At 42.1% G+C, this 19271-nt stretch overlaps 1 protein-coding gene and 1 long non-coding RNA gene across 2 annotated transcripts in view; one reads left to right on the top strand and one right to left on the bottom strand.

Moving 5' to 3' along the window:
* SLC15A1 (solute carrier family 15 member 1) overlaps positions 1-19271 on the bottom strand; it is a 178212-nt gene that overhangs the window by 145794 nt on the left and 13147 nt on the right.
* LOC115469073 lies at positions 539-18693 on the top strand. The gene is made up of 3 exons (XR_003941953.1): positions 539-619; positions 14799-14804; positions 18683-18693. It is a non-coding gene; the product is annotated as an uncharacterized LOC115469073 (long non-coding RNA).

Below are 19271 nucleotides of genomic sequence, written 5' to 3'. Positions count from 1 at the left end.
CTCAATGCGGAAGGTTCCAATGTAAACAGGATCCTTCCAAGTCTTGTGTGTGTAATATTTGCGATGAACCAACTCCTTTCCCATGCCTGCTTGCATGCAGGAATATCTTATCAGATTCATGAGTTTCTGGTTCACATGCTTATCAGTTTTTGCCCTTTGGTGCATGACCTGTGCTCATTATTTGCACTTATCACTGAGCTGAAGAGTTAATCCACATATTATGCAGCTAATCCACACCATTATGCAATGTGATTTTGGTACTTTTCCAAATCACCTTACTGGAGGAAATCAGCTGCTAACACATTGTGTGGATTAGCATCGATTGTTACAGAATAGCGTGCGGCCAGATCGGCGCCCAAATCATAATTAGTGTCAATTAAGTGCTTAACTCCAATAATTAATGCATTGGAGCCCATTAATTATTTTGAGTGCTGATCCAGGATCTGTGCCCTTTATAGAATCCAGGGGTTAATGCACTAATAATGCAATTATCATATTAAAATCTTAACATGCGTTAAAATCTTTCAGAATAAAGAGTCATGAATTTGATATAACGCCTTTCTGTGGTACAGCCACAGTGGTTTACATTTATTATATGCAGGTACTTTCTCTGTCACTGGTAAGCTCACAATCGAAGGGGTCATTTTACTAAGGTGCACCGAAAAATGGCCTGCGCTGGTGTAGATGCATGTATCTGACATGCGCAGGTCCATTTTTCAGCGCACCTGCAAAAAAGGCCTTTTTTTGGCCAAAAATGGACGTGTGGCAAAATGAAAATTGGCACGCGCCCATTTTGAGCCTGAGACCATACCGCCATCTATTGACTTAGTGGTAAGGTCTCACGCATTAACTAGGCAGTAATCATCAGCGTCTGTATAATGCCGGTTACTGTCTGGTTAGCGCTATGCGCCAGAAACTTTTCTGGCGTGTGTAGCAGGTATTTGTAAAAAATGAAATTACCACCTTGGCCTTGTGGTAACCAGGCGGTAGTTCAAAACTGATGCACGTAGGACGCACATACGCGCTTACGTAGCTTAGTAAAAGGACTCCTAAGTTTTTGTACCTGGAGCAATTGAAAGTTAAGTGGCTTGTCCAGGGGTCACAAGGGACCACAGTGGGAATCAAACCCAGTTCCCCAGATTTTCAGCCCACTGTGCTAACCAATAGGATACCCCTCCAATGTAATTGACAGGCCCGGGTCTGCATCATCATTCTGTCTTCACACCCCCACCCCCAAATATCCAGTTTCATCTCCTCTCCCCTCCCATCCTGCATTGTCTCATCTGTCTCCCTTTCCTCTTACCCTCCCAGTTGCTCATTCATATACTTGGTCACCGACTCCTCTGCCAGGCCCACTTAGACTTGCCAACTGGCCAGTTTTGAGCTGGCCTGTCCAGTTTTTCAATGGCCAGGTTGGCTGCCGGCAGACCCCCAAAACCGGCCTAGAAAAGCTGTTTATTTTTTTAATCACTAACCTCTCACTCCCTCCCAGGTCCAGCCAGTTTAGTGAATCAATTTTTCACTCTTTCAAGAAGTACAAAGACCAAGGGACACTCAATGAAATTACATAGAAATACTTTAAAAACAAATAGGAGGATATATTTTTTCATTCAAAGAAGAGTTAAGCTTTAGAACTTGCTGCCGGAGAATTTGGTAACAGTCAGCGTATCTAAGTTTTTAAAAAGTTTAGATAAGTTCCTGGAGAAAAAGTCTATAGTTTTATTGAGATGCACATGGGGGAAGCCATTGCTTTCCCCAGAATTGGCAACATAGAATGTTGCTACTAATTGGGTTTCTGCCAGGTATTGTGACCTGGATTAACCACTGTAGGAAGCAGGATACTGGGCTAGATGGACCATTGGTCTGACCTAGTATGGCTATTCTTATGTTCTAATCTCTCTGTTCTTTTCTCTACACCTATGCTCCCAAGTCCAGCTTTTCTATCCCTCTTTTCCCCCAGGTCCAGCGTTTCTATCCCTCCCACTGTGTGCATCAGCAGCGGCAATTAAGGCACTGCCTCTACCCGAGCTAGGGCCCGTTCCTGTTCCTCTCCAATGTCCTACCCTCGCGGAAACAAGAAATTGCATCAGAGGAGGAATGCAAGTTGGCATGCTGATGATGCATGCAAGTTTGGAAGACCTAGATTGTAAGATAGGGATAAACACTGGCTCCTCGGGGGGGGGGGGGGAGGGATCTGGACATGTGCTGACCTGGGTAGGGGCAGGGGGAGAAAGGGAGAGACAGCTATGCTAGATAGGAGGGAGGGGGTTGGAACTTGGAAGATGATGTGCTGGATCCAGTTTTGGTGGAGGGAAGAGAGGAGATATGCTGAACCTGGGATTGGGAGGAATGGAGATATGCAGGACCTGGGATGGGGGGTGGGGGGTAGAGATATGCTGTCCCTGGAATGTGGGAATGGAGAGGTGCTGGACCCACTGGGAAGAGGGGGGAGAGAGAGACCACTAGCATAGAGATAGGCATACAGAGGGGGCAGCTGAATATAAGGGGAGGAGAGGGACACTAAGAGGACAGATGTTAAATATGTAGGGAGGATAGGAACAGGGTCACAGAGGAGAGATGCTGCACAGGGCAAATAAGGCTGCAGAGAGAAGATAGATGGTGGCCAGGAGAGTGTCAAGTGGACAGGACACCCTGGATAGACAGGAAAAACAAAGAAAAGCACAACAGACACTTGGACCAAATCAAATGGAAAAATAAAATACTCAGTCTACAAAAGTAGGAAAAAGTATTTTATTTTGAATGTATTAATTGGAATGTGTCACCTTTGGGAAATGTGCATCTCTGATATCTTCCACTTCAGTTTCTCTGTCTCTAGTATTGATGTATATGCAAGTCTGATTTCTTGAGGTTTATACATGTTTTGCCTTCATATCTCTATAATGCTTGCGTGATGCCTTGTTTCATATTTGTTGAGGGTCTGCCTGTGCTTTGAATGTGTGATCAAGGTGTAGTATTCTGCTAGCATGTAGTTTTTATACAGAGATCTGTAGCAATCCTGTTTGTTCTCTCTTCTCACTATGGGCTGTATCGGTGTTTTAGGGCCCAGTATAATATTTCTAGTTCTGCCTTTTCATGGATAAAGTTGTTGCTTTGAGTCCTGGAGGATAGTGCTATTATAGTATGGTAAGGTGTTTTTCAGTGGAGGGATTGTGTGTTGGCCTTACTGAAGGGACATCAAAAATTTAATATAATTTTAGTTTGTCATAACATCAGACAAAGTTTGCAAAATAATCAGAGAATATATATATATATATGTGTCATTTTTTCTTCCGAGATGACAACCTTAGTGTGGATGGTTGGGTATAGGGGGGGGGGGGGGGGGAGAGGGAGCGTGGGATAAGGTGCAACAGTAGATAAGGCAAGGAACTTGGGGTGGGACAAGGGAGAGGCACGGAACAAGGCAGGTGTCAGGTTTTTCTCTGTCAAAAGGTTGGCAACTCTAGACCCACTGTTTCTTCAGTGGGCCTTTTGCCGCAGTTTTGTATAAAAGAACCCCACAGAGAGGAGATATTGCATGGCAGAGGAGAGAGTTAACCACTCATATGGTTAGGATTATTATAGCAGCATACCAGAAAATAAAAACATATGTTGGCTGGTTTACAAAATTAATGTTATAAATTTAAATAATCATTAATCGAGCAATTACAATGTGTAGATGGAACTAAAAGGAATTATGACAAGAATAAATTTTTATTGTAACATGCTAAATAAGACTGGTTTTCAAAAGTGGTGTTTGTAAAAATGAGTACCAAAAACAATCAGCAATGAAAATGTCGAAAAGTCTCAGAAAAAGGAGCAGTAGGAAGAATGTGAGGTAAACCTGAAAGACGCAGGGAGGAGTGGCCTAGTGGTTAGGGTGGAGGACTTTGGTCCTGGGGAACTGAGGAACTGAGTACAAATGTAACAAACAAACAAAAAAAAATTGTCAAGATGGCAAAGGCAGAAGTGGTGCAAAATATAGTTAAAGACGTAGAGGGGATAATTTTGACCAGCCTGCTTATTTTCAAAGGAGAAGGGCATCCATCTTCTGACACAAATCGGGAGATGGGCGTCCTTCTCCTAAGGTCGCCCAAATCAGCATAATCGAAAGCCGATTTTGGGTGTCCTCAACTGCATTCCGTCGTGGGGACAATGAAAGTTCAAGGGGGTGTGTTGGCAGTGTACCGAAGGCGGGACAGGGGCGTGGTTAACAGATGGGCGTCCTCGGCTGATAATGGAAAAAAGAAGGGTGTCCCTCACGAGCATTTGGCCGACTTTACTTGGTCCATTTTTTTTCATGACCAAGCATCAAAAAGGTGACCAAACTGACCAGATGACCACCGGAGGGAATCAGGGATGACCTCCCCTGACTTCCCCAGTGGTCACTAACCACCTCCCACCCTGAAAAAAACTTTTGTCTTTTTTTTTTAGAGTATGTCCTTCGCTATGCCTCTGTCCCTGCGACGGCAGTTGAGGACGTCCTTCCCAAAATGTGGATGTTTCTGTGAGAAGGACATCCATGCCTTTGCTATGCCTCTGACACCCTCTTTATTAATTTATTTGGATTTTGGATCACAAGTAGCAGCAGTGGGATTTGAACCGGCCACCTCTAGATTGCAAGACCAGTGCTCTAACCATTAGGCCACTCTGCCACTCCTTCACTCCACTCCACTCCCTTGAAATTTGGCCATCCCTGTAGGGGAGCAGTATGCAGGTCCCTGGGGGGGGAGAGGTACGTGTGTGTCAGCGGAGGCATAACAAAGGCGTGGACGTCCTTCTTTCAAACATTTTGGACGCCCTCAACTGCCCCCCACAGGGATGGTCAAATTTCAAGGGAGTGGAGTAGAGTGGAGGAGTGGCAGAGTGGCCTAGTGGTTAGAGCACTGGTCTTGCAATCTAGAGGTTCAAACCCCACTGCTGCTACTTCTGATCCAAAATCCAAATAAATAAAGAGAGTGTTGGAGGCATAGCAAAGGCATGGACGTCCTTCTCACAGAAAGATCCACATTTTGGACATCCTCAACTGCTGTCACAGGGATGGACGTCCTCAACTGCCATCACTTCCCCTCCTTAGGAAGGAAATCATGTGCAAATGAGCTAACAGCAAGCAGCTCATTTGCATGCAATTTCCTTCATGCATGCCCATTCCTTTCCGGATCGGTAAGGGAAGGGCTTTTTCCATTCAGATAGTGGGACCAGTGCACTACGAATGCTGGCTCCTCCCATGACCAAATGGCTTGGATTTGGTTGTTTCTGAGATGGGCGTCCTCGCGTTCCATTATGGCTGAAAACCGGGGACGACCATCTCTAAGGTCGACCTAAATTTTATGATTTGGGCGTCCTCGACCGTATTATTGAAACGAAAGATGGACGTCCATCTTGTTTCGATAATATGGGTTGCCCTGCCCCTTTATGGGATCGTCCTTAGAGATGGGCGCCCCCGTTCGATTATCCCCCTCCAGGTCACCTAAAGTTAGGCACCTAAGCTATGCGCGTTATCCCCTAGTTTCTATATATGGCGACTAAAGTTTCACACACAAATTTGGCAGTGCGGCCAAATTGTGCTTACAACTTAATTGTTTAACAAGCCAATCGGTACCGATAATTGTCCAATAACAAGCAATTAGCGGCACAAATTAGAATTTACGTTTGCAGCTAAGTGTATTCTGTAAAGTGGTGCAAGTAAATTCTAAAGCGTGGATCTCAAAAGGGGGCGTGGCCTTAGGAGGGGCATGGATGGGTGTTTCTAGAAGCTACATGCACATTATAGAATACACCTGATCCACACTTAAGTTAGGCGTGGGCATTTACACCAGGTTTTAGTTGGTGAAAATGGTCATGCCTAAATTTAATTGTGGGTCTGGTCGCTACACTTATTCTATAAAATGCATCTAATGTAAGGTGTGGTTTATAGAATAGCACTGTGATTTTTTTTCCACGCTATATATATAATATAGTCCTATGTGCGAATTCTATAATGGCAATTAAGTGCATAATTGCCATTACAGAATACTAGCATAAGCTCGCGGTTAGGCACATAGGACCAGATTCTAAATAAGGCGCTTAAAAAATCCACACAGAAAACATTTCCGACTAAGTGTATTCTATAAGCAAAGCCTAGATTTAGGCATGGTATATAGAATACGCTTAGTTGATATCCCAGCATATAAAACTATGAGCCTCCATTTACACCAATGAAAGTGTGTCAAAATTAAAATCAGTACATGTCCATTTTTGGCATGAGACCTTACCAACACTCATTGACTTAACCGAGTGATAATCATCAGCGTGTGTACACTGTCGATTACCGCGTGTTTTGGACGTGTGTCAAAAATGGAATTACTACCCGGGGCACGCGGTAGCTGGGCAGTAGTTCCAATCTGATGCACACTGTATGCGCCTTAATAAAAGGGCCCCTTAACTTGCACACCTAACTGCTACTATTCTATAACCTACACATGCAAATGTGTACCCAAGGCTTGCAAATATGCACATGAAATTATAGAATGAGGAGGAAAACAAGGTGGCAAGGCCTTTCTATGTAAAACGATAGAGGTGATAATTTTAAGACTGAAAGGAAATAAGAAAAAATTAGAAAGTAACAAAACATTTGTTCAGTGGTCACTTTAAATTGGATTAGAGAAGGATCATCTGTTGCTGGAAAGGGTCTAGCAAGGTACAGACTGAGCTCTTCAGGGGGACAGTGTTTGTATGTCTAATTTCACTTTTTCTAGTACCAAGGAACCATGCTGGATACATTCTGAGTTATGAGCATTCAGAGATTTTCTGATGGGTCTCCTGAAGTACCAGCCTAGAGATCTTTGGAAAGAGGAGTGATCCTGTGGGACTAGAGAAGGGTGAATGCTGATCCTCTTTCTGGAAATGGTAATAGGTAGAGGATTGGAAATTATAAGCTAGTTGTCTGACTTGAGTGGTATAAAATGTAATAGAGATTTCATCTGAAGGAAAGGGTATTGTAACATCTTGAATCTAGTGAGTTTTTGGATCCAGGCAAGGCATCATGATTTTACAAAGGGAGATTGTGTCAGATAAATTTGAGTGATTTCTTCATTCTGGGTGACCAGAATATTAGATTTGGGGGTGGGCACTGAATATGGTGTATTTGAATTTCAACAAAGCCTTTGATGCTGTTCGACGTAGGCGGTTCATTAAAAAACTGAGCAGTCCAGAAGTAGGATAGAAGATAATGGATTGGATTAGAACTGGTTGGAGGAGAGACAACAAAGCATGGCGGTAAATGAAGATCACTCTTAGGGGAAAAAAAAGTGATGACTTGATTGCCTCAGGAATAGGTCCTGGGTCTGGGATCTGTTCAATATTTTTGTGACTCCAATGTATCAAAAATAATGATGAAACAACCAAATGTCTATCAATGTTTGAAACATTAAAGGTTGACCATAGTTCTTCATCTCAGATTTATTTATTGCTTAGCTTGACTGCTATTTAAGACCCTTGTAGATATAATTATTTCAGATACAAAGTTTTGAATAAGCTAGGAAAGTCACTGCTCAACGTCTTTCATCACAACATGAATTATTGAAAGCAGGGAGAAATATATATATTCATGTTTGTGATTAAATACTTTGAGCAGTGACTTTTCTAGTTTATTCAAAACTTTGTATCTGAAATAATTATATCTACAAGGGGGTATTGGAAAGTTCACAACATACTATGGTGTCAAGGATTTATGAACTGTGAGAACTATGATTAAGATAAGTGAAGAATTTTTTGTTTTGTACACTATGGGTGAGTTATTTTGGGGACACTACACAGGGAAAATAAAGAAGGTCAGTGATGAAACATTCCCTCAATTAATCAAGCCACGCTAGCGATTCCGGGCACGGCAAATGAGAGGAAGCCCATTCAATTTCTACGGGCTTCCTCTCATTTGCCAAATGGGAATCACTAGCACAGCTTTGTAAAAGAAGCCCTATGTCAGATACAGGGGGTCTTTTACTAAAGATTAGCTTGTTATCTGCAGCAGGGCCCATAGGAATAAAACGGGCCCTGCTGAAGATAACACAAGCTAAGCTTTAGTAAAAGACCCCCCACAATTATTTGAGCATGATTTTGAGCTCTTGTTTTCACATTATATTATTTGTAATCCAATTTTATTAAGCAGTGTGGGGAAAATTATAGTAACTTACTCAAATTTTATATTTGGAATAGTTAATTATACCCATAAGGGACGTAAGTAAAAATCAAGCTAAGCAGTAAATAAATCTGAGTTGAAGAACTATGGTCAACAACCTTTAATTTTTCAAACAATAATTTTATGAGCAACATCGCTCAAGTTTTAGGAAGAAACATCTTTCTTTTCAAGCTGATGATAAGATCTGTAACAGAATGGACATGTCTGAGGGTAAGCAAATTTGTCTCAGGCATATTATAAATATTTTGAAAATCAGACTGGTTAGCTGTGCCTCTAGCAAAGGGTTGGTCAACACCGAAAAAGACAGTGGGCCAAATTCTATATATTGCACCTGAAAAATCGGCACCAATTAAAGACACGCTTAGCGTGATTCTATAACGAGTGAACACAACTAAATTGAACAAGCTAATCAGTGCTGATAATTGGGAGATAGCAATCAATTATCACCACTAGTTGGCAATAATTTGGATTTAGGTACGTATCAGATTCTATAACGGATTATGCCTAAATCCTATTGCATATAACAATTTGGGGGCGTGGTTAGGGGGGCGTTCCTGGATTTTATGCACGTTGATACAGAATCACACCTAAATGTGCCTAAACGTAGGTGACCTTAGTGATAAATGCAAATCTATAAAGGTAGCATACCCCACAGAACCGACATAAACACCGACTAATGAAACAACAATTAAACTAGGAAACGACAGTACTCAATCCCCTACCACATGATTCCACCCTAGCAATCTGCTTCGGATAAACCACACCAAATCTAATTAACTGTACTTCCACACTGTATTTGTTCACACCAGAGTCTGTAACCACCTCTCTGGAACTATGGAAGCCACATTGAGCCTACTAATAGGTGGGAAAATGTGGAATACAAATGTAATAAATAAATAAAGAATAGAATGATGCTGAGTACGTCACATTATCGGTGCCGATATGTAGATGCTACTTCTAGAATTTATCCCAGTATGAATGGTGATGCAAGAAATCTCAAAGGGTGGTCAACTACTTCGCAGCTTGCAGAGCAATGCATCTTGGGCCAGATTCAGTAAATGGCACTGAAAAATCGGCGCTGGAAAAAAAAATCAGCACTCGGCACTATTCTATCAAGGATTCTCTTGGCTGAGTGATCTTTATAGAATAGCGTGTAGCGCCAATTCCCACACCCAACTGTGAGCATGATGACTTATACCTGCTGAAACCAGGTGTAAATCCTGGCACACATGTTGGATGTAAATCCCCTGTATTCTATAACACTGCACCCAAATTTTTGGAATGCCCCTGATCTGACCATGCCCCACCCATGGCTACACCCCTTTTTAAGCTGCACACTATGGGATCTGGGTGCCCACTGTTAGATGCAAGCGCAACTCCTAATTGGTGCCAATTAACATCAATTAGCTTCCAATTATTGCTTGTTAATGGCTCATTAACCAATTAAGTTGCGCACACATCTCAGGACCTCTTTGGACAACCTTTATAAAATCCAGGGGTTTGTGTGCAAATATCTGAAGAAGCGATACATGATGGATCTGAGTTACTGATACAGAACAGACCTCAGAGTGAATTTATCCAGTAATTTTAACATGGATAACCAGTGCAACAAGGAAGTAGCCAGAACCAGAAAGATGCTGGGGTGCATCAGGAGAGGCATAATTAGTACGAAAAAGGGCGGGAATTTGCCATTGTAAGGTCATTGTTGTCTAGTTCTGGAAAAATATATACAGAGGGGAAGCAGCCCAGATAAGTGTATAATAGCAACAGAGAGAGTAATTTTATAACAGGCTGCTTTTGTTTAAGTGGATAAACTTATGCACACACGTTTATGCACATATGGTCTGGACAGTTTAAAAAAAAAAGACTTTTTTGTCCATAAAACATTGCTTTACTTGTGGAAATACTTTTCAAAATCACCTTCATAGTAATAAATGGCAGTAGAAAAAACTCAAATTGATATATGCAGTTTGCACAGTTGAGATTTCTCCACTTTGGATAGATGAACATATAGATTTCCATACACGATTTCAATGTCTGTGAGTTTAACATTAAACTCTTTTCCAACTACTGCCTACTATACATTAGTTCAAAGCACAGAAACTGTTAAAATACTGGTCTCTTCCCCCTACACTGGTAGGCCATTTGAGGCTTTATCATTTTCCTCAATGGTTTTCCTAAGATCAAGACTAAATCCAACACCCAGGTCTCCTTCCTTGTCTTGTTATCAAGTTTTGTAATAATCTGCATAGCTAGAAAAAATTAGCAAAGCCATTGCCAGAATATTTGGCATCTCCATGCTTATTGATTTTTAAATTTACTATCAAAATAAAGTGGATTCTGTATCAGAGGCCCTATGAGAAGAGTCGGGCATCTGAATATGTATATCCTACAAAGGAAGTGAGATGAGGTGGGGGCAATGGTAGAAATATTCAAATACCTGAAAGATTTGAATAATGAACAAGAAATAAATATTTTTTTAATGGGAAGTAAGTGGTAGCTGAGAGGGTTCATGGCAAGAATGCAGCAGGAATGACCAAGGAAGGAGACAAGGACCCTGATTCATTATAAAGACTCTGAGGGAGTATATTCATTAGGAACATGAGGAATATTTTTTATATATATAGAAAGGGTGATGAAGATATACTGTAGAATGCCCTCCCAGAGCAGCTGATAAGAGGCTAAAATAATAATAAATTTCAAGAAGGTAGGATAAACCCAGAAGATTGTTAGTTGCAAAATCCGGGAAAGATAGTAGAATTAATTAAAAGCTTGGGAGCCTTTTTTACCAAGCCACGGTAAAAAGTGGCCTGCGCTAGTTTTGGAGCATGAAATTAGCACGCACTGGGCAATTGTTTACCACAGCGGGGAAAAGGCTTTTTTAAATGAAGCAGTAAATGTCCTTGCACTAATATTAAAATTAGCATATGACTATTTACTGCCTGAGCTCTTACCACCACCTATTTAGAAGGTGGCAGCGGCGTAGCAAGGGCGGGACGGTGAGGGCGGTCCGCCCCGGGTGCACACTGCTGGAGGGTGCAGAGAGCAGCCATGCGCCTGTTGGCTCTGCTTGTTCCCTGCTCCCTCTGCCCCGGAACTGTGACAGGGGATCTGCCTCGATGCTAATGTTGCTGGATTTATCAGCAATCTTCAACATTGTGGATCATAATATCATGCTTACAAGGCTGGCAGAAACTATAGAAATGCTAAATAGTAGTAGTAGTAGTAGTAGTAGTATCAGTGGCACAGCACTTACACGGTTCAAATCCTATTTATCAGAAGGCAAGAATCAGTTCTGTTCAACAATATCACATCACTAGGAGGAGTAGCCTAGTGGTTAGTGCAGTGGACTTTGATCCTGGGGAACTGAGTTTGATTCCCACTGCAGTTCCTTGTGACTCTGGGCAAGTCACTTAACCCTCCATTGCCCCTGGTACAAAATAAGTACCTGAATATATGTAAACCACTTTGAATGTAGTTGCAAAAACCTCAGGAAGGCAGTATATCAAGTCCCATTTCCCATCATTACCTTGGGCACTGAATTGTGGGTTGCCACATAGATCCATACTGTCTCCCATTTTATTTAATACCTAAGTCAAGCCTCTGGCTGAGCTGCTTCGGTTGATGGACACAAAATTCTATATCTATGCTGATCATGTGCAACTACTCATACCCACTGAACAAGATCTACCCACAGCCTTGAGTAAACTGACTGCCTGTCTATCTGGAACTCAGGAGTGGGCAAACAACAATAAACTCTGCCTGAACCCAAGCAAAACAGAGATTCTTTGTATACCTAACACAAATGTATAAATACCTGACTTCTAAATACCTTTTGGGAAGTATGAACACCCCTAAAATCACAGGTCATGAATCTTGGGATACAGCTAGACCCATCTCTCACTCTGATCCCACAAATTCAAACAACCTTTAAAAGCTGCCTCTTATCACCTGCAGCACCTACAAAATCTCTCTCTCCATATATTGATGACAAGTCTGACTACAGTAATCCATGCCATGATAACATCACGACTAGACTACTGTAATGCTCTGTACACCGGTCAAACCAAAAAGAGCTTGCATCAGCTCCAACTAATTCAGAATGCTGTAGAACGACTGATAGAAGGCTGCACATGGTGTGAGCACACCACACCCTTCCTGCAAAAACTACGGTGGCTACCAGTACCTTACAGGACTACATTTAAAACTCTATGTTTGATTTTCTAAGTCCTCAGACAAAATGGGTGAGAGTACTTAAACAATAAGTCAGCCCTTTATACATCTTTGAGACCTCTAAGGTCCTCTGAAGGAGCATCACTATCTATTGCCTCATCCAAAGAAATTATACAATGTGATACTCGCCAGCAAGCTTTCTCAGGAGTAGCCCCCATGCTCTGGAAGTTACTTCCAAAGGGGCTACATCTAACTCGAGACTACCTCTACTTCAGGAATCAATTGAAAGTCTGACTTTTCTCCCAAGCCTTTAATACATAGGGTGACTAACTATACACCACTCCCAACTGGACTAGCTTGCTACACACACTGTAACTTAGCCCAGCTCCTTATATCTTGTTAAACTGTACAAAGAACTTCCCTTGGGTTTAGCCACCCATCTGTTTATTCCAACTGCCTCTGTATCACCCATCTTGCCCACATCTATATGTCTGCACTTGGACCCTCGGCTACATGGTAAGCTGTATTGTAGAAAAGTATTAGCATATCTAAGTTATTTGTATGTTCTCATATGTGCTTATTAGATGTTTAATTAGTATTATGCTGACATCGTATTATATCTCTGTTATTTGAATTTCATGCTGTTAAATGTGTATATTTTGGATACTCTTTTCTGGTAGTCTTATTATTAGGTTTTAATTTGCTGTTCTCAAGTTTACCTCATTTATTGTATTTAAGTTTATATTTGGTCATTTTTACTATTGTTATTCTATTAACAAAATTGTAAATTTTATATTAAACCGTACCTGCTGTACACCGCCTTAGGTGAATCTCTTCATAAAGGGTTAATAAATTCCAATAAATAAAAATAATCTTCAGTCTTATTTTTGAAGGAGAAGGGCACCCATCTTTCGACACAAATTGCAAGATGGGCGTCCTTCTCACAGGGTCGCCCAAATTGGCATAATCAAAAGCCAATTTTGGGTGTCCTCAACTGCTTTCCATCGTGGGGATGACCAAAGTTCACCGGGGCGTGTCAGAGGCCTAGCGAAGGTGGGACTGGGGCATGCCTAACACATGGGCATCCTCGACCGATAATAGAAAAAAGAAGGGGCGTCCCTGATGAACACTTGGACGACTTTACCTGGTCCTTTTTTTCTTATAACCAAGCCACAAAAATGTGCTCTAAATGACCAGATGACCACCGGAGGGAATCAGGGATGACCTCCCCTTACTCTCCCAGTGGTCACTAAACCCCTCCCACCCTCAAAAATTTAAAAAATTTTTCCAGCCTCTATGCCAGCCTCAAATATCATGCTCAGCTCCATGACAGCAGTATGCAGGTCCCTGGAGCAGTTTTAGTGGGTGCAGTGCACTTCAGGCAGGCAGACCCAAGCCCATCCCCCCCCCCCCCCCCACCTGTTACACTTGTGGTGGTAAATGTGAGCCCTTCAAAACCAACCACAAACCCACTGTACCCACATATAGGTGCCCCCCTTCACCCATAAGGGCTATGGTAGTGGTGTAGTTGTGGGGGGGGGGGGGGTTGGGGGACTCAGCACACAAGGTAAGGGAGCTATGCACCTGGGAGCAATTTCTGAAGTCCACTGCAGTGCCCCCTAGGGTGCCCGGTTGGTGTCTTGGCATGTCAGGGGGACCAGTGCACTACGAATGCTGGCTCCTCCCACGACCAAAGGGCTTGGATTTGGTAATTTCTGAGATGGGCATCCTCGGTTTCCATTATCTCTGAAAATCGGGGACGACCATCTCTAAGGGCAACCATCTCTAAGGTCAACCTAAATTTCACGATTTGGGCATCCCCGACCGTATTATTGAAACGAAAGATGGACGCCCACCTTGTTTCGATAATATGGGTTTCCCCGCCCCTTTGCCAGGACGTACTGCAAGGACGTCCTCAGGAAAACTTGGGCGCCCCTTTCAATTATGTCTCTCCTTGTCAACTAATAAGTGCCTGAATCAAAGTCAACATAACATCTTAATCCCCCCCCCCAAAAAAAAACAAACAAACAGATGGGATCTAATTTGGCAAAGAATGAAGTAGCAAGTTTTCATAATGCAATTTGTATTCCAGTAACTTGCATTATCCAAATTGAGGAGCAATGAAAAACAGAAATTTAGTTGTGCAAGATCCAGTAAGGCAGAACCCACAAAGTAAAGAATTTGAATATCATCAGCAAATAAAAACAGACTGATTCCTAAGGATTGAATCAATGTAGTTGCACAGCCAAGAAACAAATTAGATAGCACAGGGGCTAAAACTGAGCCTTGAGGAACGCCAACTGAGAGAAATCATGACTTGGGTAAAGAGGAATTAACCAAGACTTGAAATGGGCCATAATTCAAAAAATAATTAAACCATCTTAAGAAAGTCCCCCAATACCAAAAGCAGATAGATTTGTGAGAAAGATTTGATGGTCAACTAGGACAAAAGGTGCAGGTAGGCCAAGGGAAACCATGAGGGTATATTTATCTGTATCTAAGTGTTGCTTTGTCTCTCTGAGAAGAGACACTAAACAAGTTTTCTATACTATGATGTTCCCAGAATCCAAACTGCCTAGGATCAAAGTTCTACATCAATGCGAATGATGTGCAGCTACTCATACCCATTGAACCTGACTTACCTACAGCCTTGAATAAACTGATTACCTGTCTAACATGAATTCAAGAATGGGCTAAACACCACAAACTTTGCCTGAACCCAAGTAAAACTGAGCTTCTCTGGGTCCCTAACACAAGTGGATACATACCTGACATCAAAATCCCTTTTGGGAAGTATGAACTCTCCCTCAAATCACAACTCAGGAACCTTGGAATACAGTTAGATTCAACACTTATGCTGATCCCCCAAATCCAATCCAAGTAACCTTCAAGAGCTGCTTCTACTATTTGCAACAGCTACGCTGCCTCTCTGCTTACATCGAGAAAGTAAATCTTATCCCAGTTGTAAATGCCATGATAACATTGACTGGATTACTGCAATGCACTATACAATGGTCTGACTACAAAGGGCCTGCACCAGCTCCAGTTGATCCAGAATGCAGCATCAAGACTCATGAAAGGTTGCAAGCGACGTGACCACATCACACCATTCTTGCAAAAACTTCATTGGCTACCAGTACAATACAGGGCTAAATTTAAAACTCTCATCTTCAAGACCCTCAGTACCTGAAGAATAGGATGATCCTCTACACACCGCCAAGGACAATAAGGTCCTCTCAAGGACTATCACTAAGCACACCCTCTCCAAAAGACATTACACGATGTGATACTCGCAAGCGAGCCTTCTCTGGAGTAACCCTCACACTCTGGAATGCACTACCTGAAAGGCTCCGCTAAACACAAGACTATCTCTACTTCAGGAAGCAGGTGAAAGCTTGGCTCTTCAACAAGGCCTTTAATGGAAGAAGTAACTAACTTGTTAGTCTCACTCACACAGACAAGGAGTGACATGGGCTGCACATACTGCAGCAGGACATGTGTTATTTAATCATCTCTCTGACCTCATGTGCAACTTTCTTTAAATTAATCATCTTACTTTCTCTAACCTATCTATATGTTCCATCTTTGCTTTACCCTTCACTATCAATTAAAATGTTCTATTACGTATTGTGTTGACATTGTAAGTAGTATACTGCCTTTTTGAAGGAATTCACTCAAGGCGGTATACAGTAAGAATAGATCAAACATGAGAAATAGGCAATTACAGCAGTAAAAATATTCAAATAACAATACAAAGTATACTATGCCATACTTTGTATTGTTATTTGAATATTTTTACTGCTGTAATTGCCTATTTCTCATGTTTGATCTATTCTTACTGTATACCGCCTTGAGTGAATTCCTTCAAAAAGGCAGTAAATAAATCCTAATAAATAAAATAAAACAAATAAATACTACTTTTTCAAAAATCTTGGTGATGAAGAGTATGTTGGGTAGGACAATAATTGGGTGGACCAATGGATCTAAATTTGATTTCTTGAGCAGTGGTTGAATGACAGCGCTTTGAAAAAAAAGTCATTCAGAGAGGCTGGAGTTAATTAATCCCAAAAGAGAGTGAGCCAGGCCTAGATCAAGGTTTTGTTTTGTTTTTTAAAGAAGGATGAAGGAATAGAACTCAAGAGAGAGGAAGCTGATAGCATAGACAAAGACAAGCACTTTGGTAAGACAGAGGGATAAGACTTAAAAGATGACAAGATGTGGTGAACGGCATGTAGAAGAAGGATCATGGATTTGACATATCACCTTTCTGTGATACAACCAAAGCGGTTTACATTTATTATATGCAGGTACTTTCTCTGCCCCTAGAGGATTCACAAATTCTGCAGAGTCTTGAGGAGGGGTGTCTGCAGTTCGAGATGCAGCAGTGCAGGGTACAATGGAAGAGATCAATGTATCTTTAAGAATCTAAGCTGATTGAATCACAGTGCTTTAAAGGGAAGTCGGGTGATGCTCCTGAGAAATGTAGGACCAGCAGTAACACTAATGCACAGGAACAGAAAAAACAATCTCCAATCCCCCGTAGTCCACTAGCCAAGTTGAAAAGAAACTTCTTTAACAGATGAGTACCGACAACAGCAGTGGAAATGTGAAGCACCAGTTATCTGCTTCCATCTCCACAGAGAGGCAAAAGAAAGCAGAGGGAGTATATGGTTGGGGCAGGTGCAGACCAGCAATAAGTAAAGCTATTGACAACAGAGCAAAATAGTGAGCCCTCATGAAGAAACCTAGCCCTAGAGGAGAAAACAGAGAAGGATAGCATAGAGACATTCAAATATCTCAAAGGAAAAAGAATGAATGAGAAGCAATATCAGTTAGTGGAAAGAAAGTTCTATAACAAGAGGGTATGATGCAATATTCAAGAGGTGGTAGAATCAGGAGTACTATAAACAAATATTTGCTCATGAAAAGAGTGATGGATAAATGGAACAACCTCCCAGTAAAGGTGATGGAGTTTAAAACAGTAATAGAATTCAGGAAAGCATAAGATAAATACAGAGGATTCCTACTGAGAGGAAATGAAGGTAAAACTGGAGATCAATTAGGCTCCATTTTATTGCAGCAAATAAAGTTAATGGACAAACTAAATGGGTCTGCCATTTTTTCATCTGCGGTCATATTTTATGTAAACATGAATTTTGGAGAATGACTGGCAAACAGGTACACAAGATAATAAAGATGTGCATTGTTCACAGGTGACTACTTTTTTGGAGAGGCTGAAGTAAAAAGCGGGGGGGGGGGGGGCACAGTTTAGCCCTGGGCTGTTCAGATTTTCTCTCTTCCTTCACACCTCCTGCAGGGTATCCTTAGACTCACACAGACTCCTGATTTCTCCTCTCTGTGCTCCCCACTCTTATTCATTTGCTCTCTCCTCCTACTAGCCACTCTTACGCTTCCCACTTTGTGCCCTCCCCTTTGTCACTGAAGGAGTTAGAGAAACCCACTTCTATCTGCTGATTGGTCCTGGCCAGCAGAATGAGCCAATCAGGATTAGTAGCAGCAGCAAGCAGATAGCTTTCTTTAGCTTACTGCAGTGCCAAATCACCTTCCTCCTAGTGCCTTCTGTGTTCTCAGCCTAAATTGTCAGTGGTGCATGATGTAACTGCTGCTCTTGTCTGCCAGCCTGGGTTTTGCGATGGCTTAACCTTTACAAGCGTTTTATACCGGATGCTTGTAGCACTGCATCTTTCATATAGAATATGAACCAGTGGCGTAACTACGGGTGGACCTGGGTGAACACAGGCCCACCCATTCTTGGTTCAGGTCCACCTAGCGGTGGCACCACACTGCTCTTTCTCCCTCTTTCCTCTGCAGTGTCTCAGACTCTGCCCTTCTGTCTCTGAATGACGTCCCTCCCCGGTGCCTGCAGCAATTCATTTTTGCTGCTTGTGCTGGCTCTGCAGGCTTCCATCTGCTGTGTCCTGCCCTCCCATTGCCTGTTTCCTGTCTGGTAGGATATGGCAGATGGAAGCCTGTGGGACCGGTGCAGGTAGAAAAAAATGAATCACTGCAGGTGCCAGGGATGCCTGTAAGGTACGCTAGGGAGGGATGGGGTTCAGAGACAGGAGGGTGGATGCCGGGGATGCTGCACAGAGTGGGGAGAGATGTTGGATGTGGGGTAGGTGAAAAAAAATCTGTATTTTTTAATATCTCCAGGAAGATAGGCAGGGGGCGTGGAAAGGCCCATCCAAGTTAACTCTGGGTCCATCAAAATTGCTGGGTCTGGCTACGCCACTGATATGAACCATTTACAACTTATCATTTCTAGGTATCTCAGGATGAAGGGAAAACTGCACTATTCAACACCAGCCATGGAAGTGGTTTCCAAATTCTTATACTGCAGACTGAGAACTTTAAGAATATTATGGTAATCACAAAGTATTAAACTGCTTTTAAAAATTGTAATCTAAAAGGGGCGTTGTGAATGGTTTTGATTATAAAAATGTGCTACTGTGATTTTGAAATTCCTTAATTTCTTTATGCTCTGCATTGGATCTTCAGCCTAGTGGTTAGTGCAGTGGACTTTGATACTGGGGAACTGAGTTCAATTCCCACTGCAGCTCCTTGTGATTCTGGGCAAGTCACTTAACCCTCCATTGCCCCTGGTACAAAATAAGTACCTGAATATATGTAAACCGCTTTGTATGTAGTTGCAAAAAACCTCAGAAAGGCGGTATATCAAGTCCCATTTCCCATTTCCCTTCAGCGTTATGCTGAGTGTCTCTAGTGGGACTTCCTATCAGGACCCACCTGAAAGTCAATGTTTCCTAATCCAGACAAAGGAGGCGCAGTGGTAATTATGGACACACAACAATACATTGAAGAGGGGCATAGCCAGCTCTCAGACAATAAATACTACAGGAAACTAACTGAAGACCCCACACAGGACTATACAAAACAGCTAAAA

This window comes from Microcaecilia unicolor, chromosome 4, assembly GCF_901765095.1.
Source record: "Microcaecilia unicolor chromosome 4, aMicUni1.1, whole genome shotgun sequence".
Taxonomy (NCBI): Eukaryota; Metazoa; Chordata; class Amphibia; order Gymnophiona; family Siphonopidae; genus Microcaecilia; species Microcaecilia unicolor.
The sequence above is the reverse complement of the archived record's forward strand: the minus strand, read 5'-3'. Positions and strand labels throughout refer to the sequence as shown.